We start from the raw sequence: 13,685 nt of genomic DNA, 5'->3' as shown, positions 1-13,685 counted from the left end.
TATAGAGCACTGCACACCAGAACAACTAGACACAAGAACAGTTTTTTCCCGAAGGCCATCACTCTGCTAAACAAATAATTCCCTCAACACTGTCAGACTATTTACTGAATCTGCACTACTATTAATCGTTTCATAGTTCCCACCACCAATCTCTTTCCACTTATGCCTGTATGACTGTAACTTGTTGCTGGCAATCCTTATGATTTATATTGATATATTGACCATCAATTGAGTTGTAAATGTTGTACCTTGATGAACGTATCTTTTCTTTTATGTACACTGAGAGCATATGCACCAAGACAAATTCCTTTTGTGTCCAATCACACTTGGCCAATAAAAAAAAAAATTCTATTCTATTCTAATGATTTTAACTGTTTACTGTTATATTGAGGATGTAGTCTAAATGATTATTTGCTTGATATTTGATTGATGGAGTAGTATTGGAAGACTGAATATTAAATCTTATGACAATTGAAGAAATATATAAGTGATGAAAACTTGAATTTGAGAAGCTGGATTGTAATTTAAGAAATGGACTTATGAAATTTGAAGGAATATATAAGTGGGAGGGGGAAAAAATTTGAACTTTAGAAGATGGACTAATTTTTAAAATGGACTGTAAGAAGAATGGATATTAAATGTTATGGCAATTGAAGAAATATACAAGTGATAAAAATTTGAGTTTGAGAAGATGGACTGTAATTTGAGAAATGGACTTATGAAATTTGAAGAAATATACAAGTGGGGGGAAAAATTGAATTTGAGAAGATGGATTAATTTTAAAAAATGGACTGTAAGAAGAAGTAATATGTGAAGTTGGTATTGTTTCTTTTCTTTTTTTTTATTATTCTTTCCTATCTTTTTATTTTTATTGTGAGGGGATCTATAGTTTTAAAAAAATTTTAAGGTGGGAGGTTATGTATATTTTGTATACTTTAGCTTGTGATTGTTTTAAATACCTATTTGTTTAAGTCTAAAAAGAAATAATCAATAATGATACATGGATTGATTATTAATGTACAGTAATTTTTGAAGATATGAAATTAAAAATTTAAAATGATATTGGGATGCTCGACTGCCATTTCAGGAAGAAAAGGAGAGAGGAGAAGGAGGAAGAAAGTAGATAGGAAAGTGTAGAGAAGGAGGAAATAAATTAGATATATTAAGAATGAGAAGGAGGAGAGGAAGTAGTAAAACAAGGATCAGTAGAGGTAGAGAATTGAGAAGGAAGTGGCATCCAGGCCAAATCAGTAATAAATAAAAATTTAACGATTAATGATGGATAATAGTTTGTACATAAATATGATGTTGAAAAATGAAAATAAAAAAACATTACAGTCTTAAAAAAAAAATCCCCCATTACTACTGTGATGTGCTTCCTACATACCTTAGTTAGCTGACTAGCAAAGAGTTCATCTACTTCCTCTGTTTGGGTGGGTGGCCTATAGTATAGACCTATGGCAATATCGTTTCTCACCCCTTTTATATTGACCCAAATTCATTCAAGATGATTTTCATCATTGTTGTGCTCTATTTCTGTAGAGATGTAGTTATTTCTTATATATAGTGCAACTCCACCTCCTCTTTTATTTGGTCTATTTCTTTTAAATAATTTATATCCCTCTAGCTGTATGTTCCATTTGTCAGTTTCATCCCACCAAGTTTCCGTAATGGCAACAATATCATATTTGCCCTCATTTACTTGAATTTCTAATTCACCCCGTTTATTCCTCATACTCTGTGCATTGGTGTATAGACATTTGAGTCCATTTGGATTGACCTTGTGTTTACTGTCTACATAACCTGTGTTGACTGCCCCTACTTTCTTGCCACCTGTTGGTTTAGTGCACATGGTATGGCACTCACTGTTAAATGCTTGGTTTTGCTTGATAGCAGGGCTGATAGTCTTACCCATACAGACATCTATGTTACATGCACTGATAACCCTTTTAGTTTTCGATTGCTGGGGACAGAAAATTTCTGTATCAGTTAATTCTCTGTCCCCACTGTTCAGTTTAAATGTTTATCCAGAAAATCTGTGAATGTATTGCTAAGTAACTCAGTCCCTTTCCTTGATGGATGCAATCCATCTCTTTTGTACAGTTTTTCATTGGACCAGTTGCAGATATCATGACTAATAAAACCAAAGCCTTCCCTTTTACACCACTCCTTTAGCCACACATTAAACTCCACTACACGCTGGCCTTTACCTTTTTGTTCCTTATGTACTGGTAAAACCTCTGAAAAGATAAGCCTACAACCTATGCTCTTAAGTTCGTACCCCAAGCTCTGGAAATCATTCTGCACAGAAAGTACATCCTTTTGGGACAGATCATTTGTGCCAAGATGTATAATAGCATCAACATCAGAATCCTTACTGGCATTCTTGACTATCTTAAGAATACGCCTTTTATCTCTTGTCTTGTGCAAGGGGAACCTTTACCTTTACCTTTACTTTAGTCTAGAGAAGGACTAGGGGGGACATGATAGCAGTATTCCAGTATTTGAGCGGCTGCCACAAAGAAGAGGGGGTCAATTTATTTTCCAAAGCACCAAAAGGCAAGGCAAGGAACAATGAATGGAAACTAATCAAGGAGAGAAGCAACCTGGAATTAAGGAGTGAGGACAATTAACCAGTGAGGACAATTAACCTGGAATTAAGGAGTGGGAATTAACCTGGACTTAACTAGTGGAACAGCTTGCCTTCAGACATTGTGGGTGCTTCATCACTGGAGGTCTTTTGACTGGACAGCCATCTGTCTGAAATGGTATAGATGGTTGGACTAGAAGACCTCCAGCTCTATCCTGATTGACTGATTTTAAGATTGATTCTCATTCCATCCAAAGGATTTTCCCCATTTATACCTTACAATGACACATTGCTAACTTCTTTTTTTCTTTTTTTTCTTTTTTTGCTGGTCCTAAGGACATTGTCCTTGTCACGTCTGCAGCCCATGAGTAGACAACCGTTACTCATAACGCTGTGAAAAGCGTTATTTCGTTAACCCAATCAGGGACCACTGTATTATTTCTTCTTAGATATAAGGACAGGGGGAGGGGGGGGAATAGCAATTTTTGTGGTGTCAGCGTCTTCTTTTCCCTTTGCGCCGAGACTAGTTCAGCTAGTTGCTTCGGATTATTATACGTCATAATATAATGTTATAATCAATGGATGGTCTGGAAAAAAAATAGCTGCTTCTTTAAATAAATGTATGGTGTAACACTGCCCTCTAGCAGCACATATCGTTTATTAATTCTACAGAGGAATTATTGAGTCTGTCATTTGCACCTCTATAACTGTCTGGTTCGGTTCTGCAACCCAACAAGAAAAACACAGACTTCAGAGGATAATTAGAACTGCAGAAAAAATAATTGCTACCAACCTGCCTTCCATTGAGGACCTGTATACTGCACGAATCAAGAAGAAGGCCGTGAAAATATTTGCAGATCACTCGCATCCTGGACATAAACTGTTTCAACTCCTACCCTCAAAACGACGCTATAGAGCACTGCACACCAGAACAACTAGACACAAGAACAGTTTTTTCCCGAAGGCCATCACTCTGCTAAACAAATAATTCCCTCAACACTGTCAGACTATTTACTGAATCTGCACTACTATTAATCTTCTCAGTCCCCACCACCAATCTCTTTCCACTTATGCCTGTATGACTGTAACTTGTTGCTGGCAATCCTTATGATTTATATTGATATATTGACCATCAATTGAGTTGTAAATGTTGTACCTTGATGAACGTATCTTTTCTTTTATGTATACTGAGAGCATATGCACCAAGACAAATTCCTTGTGTGTCTAATCACACTTGGCCAATAAAAATTCTATTCTATTCTATTCTATGCCGGGATCCAAGAACAGAAAGTAACAGTAGCAGTAAAGTAGTTGGAAGGGACCTTGGAGGTCATCTAGTCCAGGGGTCCCCAACCTTGGCAACTTTAAGCCTGGTGGACTTCAACTCCCAGAATTCCCCAGCCAGCTTTTGCTTTGCTTTGCTTTGCTTTGCTTTGCTTTGCTTTGCTTTGCTTTGCTTTGCTTTGCTTTGCTTTGCTTTGCTTTGCTTTGCTTTGCTTTGCTTTGCTTTGCTTTGCTTTGCTTTGCTTTGCTTGCTGGGGTATTCAGGGAGTTGAAGTCCTCCAGGCTTAAAGTTGTCAAGGTTGGGGACGCCTGATCTAGTCCAACCCCCTGCTCACGCAGGAGACCGACACTAGGGATTCGAACCGCCGACCTTTCTGATCGACAAGCTCAGCGTCTTAGCCACTGAGCCACCTCAAGTGGAATGCACAATGGCATCTGCAGGGAAAGTAATAATCTTCTTAAAACATTAACCAGCAACACTTGCTTCCCTCAACAAATATTTTTTCGTATATAGAAAGGATTTGTCCTGAAACTGAAGCCAGGTGCTAGCTTGGACTGAAGGATTCCCATCAAATAATTCCCTCAACACTGTCAAACTATTTACTAAATCTGCAGTACTGTTGTCGTGTCCCACTCCTCCGCTGATGACCGGGTCAGGGAAATCCGAATCAGGCGTGCCTCTGCAGCTCTGCCAAAGTCCTAGCAAAGTTCTCAAGGCAGGCAGGAGACCAGAAAGCAACTTCAGCAAGATATGTTAGACTTTGCCTGACTCAGAGAATGCCAGAAAACAGATCCTTTATATAGGCCATGGGGTGTGGCTCCATGACTCAGCACTTATCCAGGCCTGCCCCTCCCTTCCTTCTGTCGCCGCCGCCTATCAATTCTTCTGAAGCCAGGGTCACTCCAGTCTCCAGCTATTGGTAATTGACCTTCTTCAGGCTCACATGCTGTGGGGGAGGGGGAGGGGTCTAGTTACTCCGTTTGCCTGGACATGGAGCCAGAGCTGGGGGCTGGAGGTACTTCTTCCTCTTCAGCCTGTCTGGGCATGGAGCCAGGGCTGGGGCCGGGAGGCATACTAGGACATTCCTCAGCGTTCGGAAGCAGATAAGAAGGCCCCGGCTGCGGTGAAAGCAGGCGAGACACAACAACTGTTAATCTTCTCATCGTCCCCATCACCAATCTCTTTCCACTTACGACTGTATAACTGTAACTTTGTTGCTGGTAATCCTTACGATTTATACTGATATTGTTTCCTGATTGCTTAATTGTACCCTATGACTATCATTAAGTGTTGTAAGTGTTGTACTTTGATGAAGGTATCTTTTCTTTTAATGTCCACCGAGAGCGTATGCACCGAAGACAAATTCTTATGTGTCCAATCACACTTGGCCAATAAAAAAATTCTATTCTATTCTATTCTATTCTATCCTATCCTATCCTATTCTATTCTATTAACAGAAGGATTTCCAAAACACATTCAGTGAAAAGAAAAACTGGCTCTCCATCTCTTACAATGGCACCATTGGATTAATACAGGGGCCGTGGTAGCTCAGGCTGTAAGAAGCCTGTTATTAAAACACAGCAGCCTGCAATTACTGCAGGTTCAAGCCCCACCAGGCCCAAGGTTGACTCAGCCTTCCATCCTTTATAAGGTAGGAAAAATGAGGACCCAGATTGTTGGGGGGGCAATAAGTTGACTTTGTAAAAATATACAAATAGAATGAGACTATTGCCTTATACACTGTAAGCCGCCCTGAGTCTTCGGAGAAGGGCGGGGTATAAATGTAAATTAAAAAAAATACCATTTTCCTCAAGTTTCGGCAACTTTAAGACTTCAACTCCCAGAGGCTGGGTGATTCTGGAAGTTAAAGTCCACACATCTTAAAGTTGCCAAGGTTGAGAAAAACAGTATTTAATTCCTGGAACACAGTTTTCCAAGAAGTAGATATGCTCCTCGCCAGAGTTAAGCCTCAAAATGTCTCGGACAGAGGTGGTATTCACTTACTTTCCCTACCGGTTGGCAAATGTGAGCGTGCACATCCACGCATATGCCCGGCCTTCTGTGTATGCGTTTTGTGGTTGGAGAGAATGGTGACAGTGGTGGGTTTCACATTTTGTTACTACCGGCTTGCCGCATGGACGCACACTCACTTCGCGCATGCGCATGCCTTCCACGCACACGCCCAGTCTTCTGTGCATGTGCTTTGCTCGGGCACGCGCCTTCTGCGCATGCAGCCAGCCTCAAAAACGTGCCTAAATAGGATGGAATAGAGCTAGGGTGGGAGGGTCCGCACTTTATGCTACCAGTTCGGGCGAACTGGTCTGAACTGGCTGAATACCATCTCTGGTTTCAGGAGAAAAAAATAACAAAAAGGTTTCATCCATAGAGACATCACTCTAATTTTCCTTAAATTAGAAGAATAGGTTAAATTTTAAATAAATTTTAAATAAATTTAAAGCTACAATAGGTTAGATTTTAAACTTTCCACTTTTACACATGATCTCATCCAAATGACGATGGATCTAGTCAGGGGGAGGGAAATTCCGCAGGTTCTGACAGGTTCTGGAGAACCGGTAGCGGAAATTTTGAGCAGTTCGGAGAATCGGCAAATATCATCTCTGGCTGGCCCCAGAGTGGGGAGGGAATGGAGATTTTGCAATATCCTTCCCCTGGAGTGGGGTGGGAATGGAGATTCTGCAATATCCTTCCCCCAGGAGTTGGGAGGGAATGGGGATTTTGCAGTATCCTTCCCCTGGAGTGGGGTGGGAATGGAGATTCTGCAATATCCTTCCCCCAGGAATGGGGAGGGAATGGGGATTTTGCAATATCCTTCCCCCAGGAGTGGGGAGGGAATGGGGATTTTGCAATATCCTTCCCTTGCCAAGCCCACCAAGCCACACCCACTAAGCCACACCACGCTCACCAAGCCACGCCTACAGAACCGGTAGTAAAAAAAATTAAATTTCACCACTGGATTTAGTTCTGCTTACCTTTTAAGCCCAGATGTGTGCTCAAAGCTATATGCTGCTCAACAGCTATGATTGATTTTACGTTCAGACATTCCAAAATCTGAGGACTTTCACTTCAGGGTGTTCTTCTGTCAATTTATAAGACAGATAGTGAGGATGACACTTCTATTAACAGAATGACAAAGTTGGGAGGGACCTTGGAGGTCTTCTAGTCCAACCCCCTTCTCAAGCGGGAGACCCTATACTATTTCAGATAAATGATTGTCCAAGCTCTTCTTAAAAATCTCCAGTGTTGAAGTATCCACAGCATCTGAAGGAAAGCCGTTCCACTGATCAATTATTCTAACTGTTAGGAAATTTCTCCTTAGTTCTAGGTTATTTTTCTCCTTGATTAGTTTCCATCGATTGTTTCTTGTTCTGCCTTCAGGAGCTTTAGAGGATAGGTTGACCCTTTCTTATGGCTTCTATATATACTTGTTATTAATAAATCATTTTGACATACAGATGCTATGAAATAAGTGGGGAAAAAGAATTAGAGGCACCTAGAAAATCTGAGATTGTTTTTACTTTTGTTCCAGCAGTGCCAATGGACCATAAAATATGGGTTATACAACAAAAAATAATAGCTAAAATTTATTGGACTCCGTTATGCCTGTACAGAACAGGATTGCCTAAACAGCATTTTGCTGGAGATATAATAAGGATAATAGTACTTTAAAAGACATGTCTTAACAATGCCCTTTACTTACTTTAGGAGAGAGTTAGTAGACTATTAAATGTGACTTTGCATTCAAAAATGAACATTTTCAGATGATAACTTCTTTTTGAAATATATACTTAGCATTTGGAATTTGACAACTCAGCAACATGACCTGTGTTTAACACACATGACCTGTGTTTAACACACAACATGACCTTGTGTTTAACACACAAAATCATCTATTGCAATATCCTTCCTGTAAAAGACTACTTCAGCTTCAATCGCAATATTACAAGAGCAAAAAATAGATTCAAGCTTATTGTTAAGCGCTTCAAACTCGATTGCAGAAAATATGACTTCTGTAACAGAGTTGTTAATGCTTGGAACTCATTACCTGACTCTATAGTCTCTACTCAAAATCCCAAAATCTTCAACCAAAAACTGTCTACTATTGACCTCACCCCATTCCTAAGAGGACTATAAGGGGCGTGCATAAGAGCACAAAAATGCCTACCGTTCTTGTCCTATTGTTCCCTTCATTATATCAAATTAATATAGTTGATGCATATTTTTTACTTAGATATATATATATATATATATATATATATATATATATATATATATTCTTCAAGATATGTTGTATTATTTATGACAATGTTTGTGTATACTGTTGTGACAAAATGAAATTTAAAGATATGGCGGAGGGGGGGGGCCGTATCGAGTGTTGGGAGCACGTGCTCGATGTTTGACGGTGATCACGTGCTCCGGCCCCTCAGTCCCTACCCGTTCCTCAGGCGGCCATGATCCTCAGAGCCTGGATCTTCAGTTGATGTTATGTAATGCCCGGTCCGTGGCTAATAAAGCCCCCCTGATTTGTGATCTTATTCAGGGGGAGTCCGCGGACCTTATGGGCATTACGGAGACCTGGTTGGGTCCGGAGGGGGGGTTCCCCTCGTTGAGCTGTGCCCCCCAGGTTTTCGAGCATTTCATCAGCCGAGGGCCCAAGGTAGGGGTGGGGGGGTGGCGGTTGTTATTAAGGAAGATCTAGAGCCGAGGGAGGCCGCTGTTCCTCAGATTGCCGGTTGTGAATCCCTCTATGTGAGGTGGGGCCATAGGAATCAGTTGGGCTTGTTGATCGCGTACCTGGCTCCTCGCTGCGTGACCACAGCCCTGCCCGAGCTGTTGGAGGTGCTTGCCTCCGTGGCGGTTGAGACCCCCAGACTTATAGTCATGGGGGATTTCAACTTGCCATCGGCTGGCTTGTTATCGACTGCAGCTCGGGAGTTCCAGGCTTCCATGACGGCCTTGGACCTGATTCGGGTAAATGATGGCCCCACGCACATGGGGGGAGGCATACTGGACTTGATTTATATCTCTGGACAGTGGTTAAATGATTTGGAATTAGATGACTTAGTAACCGAACCGATGTCATGGTCCGATCATTTCCTCCTTCGACTAGACTTCGAACCACCATCCACCATCCCAGGGAGACGGAACCTCCACGTTGGTCCCGCCCCAGGCGCCTGATGGACCCTGAGAGGTTCCTGACGGAGCTTGGGCCATTCCCTGAGGATCTGGCCCACGGCACGACTGAGGAACTAGTTGCTGGGGCCTTGGACCGTGTCGTGCCTTTGCGGCCTCTGACCCGGCGCAGATCTCATCCGGCCCCTTGGTTCTCCAAGGGGCTGAGAGAGATGAAACGCCGGAGAAGACGCCTAGAGAGCACTTGGGGGTCCAGCCGCTCCGTTGATCGACACTAGTTAGGTCCTATTCTAGGACCTACCTAGTGGCAATGAGGGAGGCGAGGCGCCATATACCTCCACCCTCATTGCGCCGGCAGATAACCGCCTGCCGCCTGGGTGACCCGCCTCCTTCATCAGGAGGTGCGGATGACCCGCTGCAGGGACGTGCTGAGGAGTTTAGTGGTTATCTATACGATAAAATCGCTCAGCTCCGGGATGGTCTGGACCAAATTGGGATGATCCAGGCGAGGGAGAGGAGACACGCCTTGTTGAGTCCATTTGGGATGAGTTTGACCCTGTGGCTCCCGAGGACGTGGACAGGTTGTTGGGGAGGCTTCACGCCACTACATGTTTACTGGACCCGTGTCCTTCCTGGCTGGTACTGGCCACTCAGGAGGTGACACGAGGCTGGCTCCAGGAGATTATCAACGCTTTGTTGGAAGGGTTTTCCTGCCGCCTTGAAAGAGGCGGTGGTGAGACCCTCCTCAAGAAGCCCTCCTGACCCAGCTATTTTGGGTAATTATCGCCCAGTCTCCAACCTTCGCTTTGTTGCGAAGGTTGTAGAGAGTGCTGTGGCGCGACAGCTACCCCAATACCTGGATGAAGCCGCTCATCTAGACCTGCTCCAGTCCGCTTCCACCCGGTACAGCACGGAGACAGCTTTGGTCGCATTGGTGGATGATCTCTGAGGGCCAGGACAGGGTTATTCCTCTGCCCTGGTCCTATTAGACCTCTCAGCGGCTTTTGATACCATCGACTATGGTATCCTGCTGCGCCGGTTGGGGGATTGGGAGTGGAGGCACCGTATCGGTGGTTCTCCTCCTATCTCTCTGACCGGTCGCAGACGGTGTTGACAGGGGGGCAGAGGTCGACCGCGAGGGACCTCACTTGTGGGGTGCCGCAGGGGTCGATTCTCTCGCCCCTTCTGTTCAACATCTATATGAATCTATACTTCTCCACCCCAGGCCACCCCAATGAAGCTGTTGAAGTGCTGTCCCGGTGCGTGGAAGCCGTACGGGTCTGGATGGGGAGAAACAGGCTCAAGCTTAATCCCTCCAAGACGGAGTGGCTGTGGATGCCGGCACCCCGATTCAGTCAGCTGCAGCCGCGGCTGACTGTTGGAGGCGAGTTATTGGCCCCCAAAGGATAGGGTGCGCAACTTAGGTGTCCTCCTGGATGAACGGCTGTCGTTTGAAGATCATTTGACGGCCGTCTCCAGGGGGGCCTTCCACCAGGTTCGCCTGGTTCGGCAGTTGCGCCCCTTCCTTGATCGGGATGCCTTGTGCACGGTCACTCATGTGCTCGTTACCTCTCGCCTGGATTATTGTAATGCTCTCTACATGGGGCTCCCCTTGAAGTGCACTCGGAGGCTTCAGTTAGTCCAGAATGCAGCTGCGCGGGTGATAGAGGAGCCCGCGTAGCTCCCATATAACACCGCCTCCCGCGCAGACTGCACTGGCTGCCTGTGGTTTTCGAGTGCGCTTTAAGGTGCTGGTTACGACCTTTAAAGCGCCCATGGCTTAGGGCCTGGGTACTTACGGGACTGCCTGCTGTTACCGCATGCCTCCCACCGACCCGCACGCCTCACAGAGAGGACTTCAGGGTGCCGTCCGCCAAGCAATGTCGGCTGGCGGCCCCAGGAAGGTCCTTCTGTGGGGCTCCCCACTCTGGAACGAACTTCCCGGTTTACGCCAAATACCTGACCTTCGGACATTTCGCGAACTGAAGACTCATCTTTTATTTCGGGCTGTCTTAAATTGAATTTTATCTTTTATCAATTTTTAAACGGGGTTTTTAGTATGGAAATTTTTAATTTTTAGGCTAATTTAAATAAGTTTTTTAAATGGTATTTTAATTTGTACATTGTGTTGTTTTATCTTGCCTGTACACCGCCCTGAGTCCTTCGGGAGAAGGGCGGTATAAAAATCAAATAAATAAATAAATAAATAAAAAAAAACATAGCATTGAAAAAGAAATGAAAAAAATCCACAAAAGTAAAAATCTATAAATTATCAAAGAAAAGGAAAAAAAACTGAAAAGTACATCTTTTTTTTTTTTAAGTGAAGTCAAAAACAACCAAGGGAGAAAAGTACAATATATTTTAACAGTAAATAGTTACAGTTCTATGAATTGTCTAATGCAATTATCATTCAAATACATATATATATTTGATACATTTATATGAGACACGGTAAGCATAGAAAAAGTCTTAAGTATTATGTTGCAAAACATAAAAAAGTTTAGAAATGTTAACTGTTGTATGTTGAATTGTAAAGATGTTAAGCACCAAGAAAGTTTCAGAATTAAAACCTGAAGGCTAACCAAATAAATAAGATTATGAATATAAATGCTGGAGATGTTTTAAAAGTATTGCAGTCTTCAATATGGGTAGTCCTCAATTTACAACCAGTTGTTGAGCGGCTGTTCACTGGGGGGGAAAAAATCCCCATGGTCACTTGATCAAAATTCGGACTCTTGGCAACTGACTCACATTTATGACGGTTGCAGTGTCAAGGGGGGTCACGCGATCCCCTTTTGCGACCTTCTGACAAACAAAGTCAAGAGGAAGGCAGACCCACTGAGTTACTAAGTGAACAACTGCCGTGGTTTATTTAACAACTGTGGGAAGGAAGGTTGTAAAATGGGGCAAAACTCACTTAACATCTCCCCTTCTTTCCTGGGCAGACCAGAATTAATGGCTTAGGGCCTGGGTACTTACGGGACCGCCTGCTGTTACCGCATGCCTCCCACCGACCCGTGCGCTCTCACAGAGAGGGACTTCTCAGGGTGCCATCCGCCAAGCAATGTCGGCTGGCGGCCCCCAGGGGAAGATCCTTCTCTGTGGGGGCTCCCACACTCTGGAACGAACTTCCCCCGGGTTTACGCCAAATACCTGACCTTCGGACCTTCCGCCGCGAATTGAAAACTCATCTATTTATTCGCGCGGGGCTGGCCTAAATTTTATCTAAATTTTATTTTTATTGGTTTTAAATTTATTATTAATTTTAATGGGGTTTTTAGTTATATGTGGCCATTTATAATAAGTTTTTTAATTAGTATTTTAAATTGTATATTTTGTACTGTTTTTATCTTGGCTGTACACCGCCCTGAGTCCTTCGGGAGAAGGGTGGTATAAAAATTGAATAAATAATAATAATAATAATAATAAAGAAGAAGGTGTAAGCTGGACATCAGGAAGAACCTTACTGTTGTAGCACCTGCCTTCTGGAAAATTCTCCCACCATAGATTAAGTTGACCCAGACTCTGTTCCTTTTCCCAAGGCCCCAAAGACACATTTCTGTGCCCAGAGCTGGGGTCCCACGTGTGTGTGTGTGTGCTGGCTCCCATCTCCTGGTTGTATTGATTAACGATAGGCCTACTAACCACACAAAGCCTTTGTAAGCAGAAAAACACACACACTGACATCCCCTAAACTCCGCTGAAGATGTTACCTGGCCTGGTACGAAACATTTGGAAACCAACCAGGGGTGAAATCTAAAAAATTTTCCCTACCTGTTCTGTGGGCGTGGCTTAATTGGTGGGCGTGGCTTGGTGGTCAGATGACCGGGTGGGCGTGGCCAATAACAGTAAATAATAAAAATAATAAACAAAGTATAAAAAAACAATAAGAGGTACCGAAAACCAACTTTCACACTTTACACACACACAACACAACACAACACAACTGACTCACACAGAATGTAAAAGCAGCTGCACTTCACACTTCACACTTCACACCACCACAAAAAGCTCAAAAACCAACTTTCACACTTTACACACACACAACACAACACGACTCACACACAATGTAAAAGCAGCTGCATTTCACACTTCACACAGCCACAAAAAGCTCAAACAACTTTCACACTTTACACACACACAACTGACACACACACAAACACACACACACAAAATACCAAAATACCACATACAGCTTTCTGAGATTTTGTGTGTTTGTGTAGTTAGAGTGAAACACTACAGAAACACACCAAATCTCAGAAAGCTGCACAAATATTTTATTTTATTATTTTATTTTATTTTATTTTATTGTGGACTTCAATTCCCAGAGTTCCTCAGCCAGACAGCATTAATCACTCAGTGGTGAAATAGATTAGCTAAATTTAGATTATTTCAGTCTGGTGCTAAAAGCGAAACTGGGGCTTTCCGGCTTTGAGAAAAGTAATGAGGTCGATCAGTAATCAGGTAAGTGTCTTAGACTCTTTTAAAAGGAGTTTTTCTACATGTTTTCTACAGAAAACATGTTTTTTAAGGTTTTGCTGATGAGGAACTCAGGTGAGATCCCCAGAGTAGCCTTTAATTTTTATTTTTAAGTTTAAAGGCTGCCGATCTCAGCTGAGGGGCAGGATCCTCAAAGGCTTTTTTTTACTTTTAAAGGCA

Source organism: Ahaetulla prasina, chromosome 6 (assembly GCF_028640845.1).
Source record: "Ahaetulla prasina isolate Xishuangbanna chromosome 6, ASM2864084v1, whole genome shotgun sequence".
Taxonomy (NCBI): domain Eukaryota; kingdom Metazoa; phylum Chordata; class Lepidosauria; order Squamata; family Colubridae; genus Ahaetulla; species Ahaetulla prasina.
Note: the sequence above shows the minus strand (reverse complement) of the source record.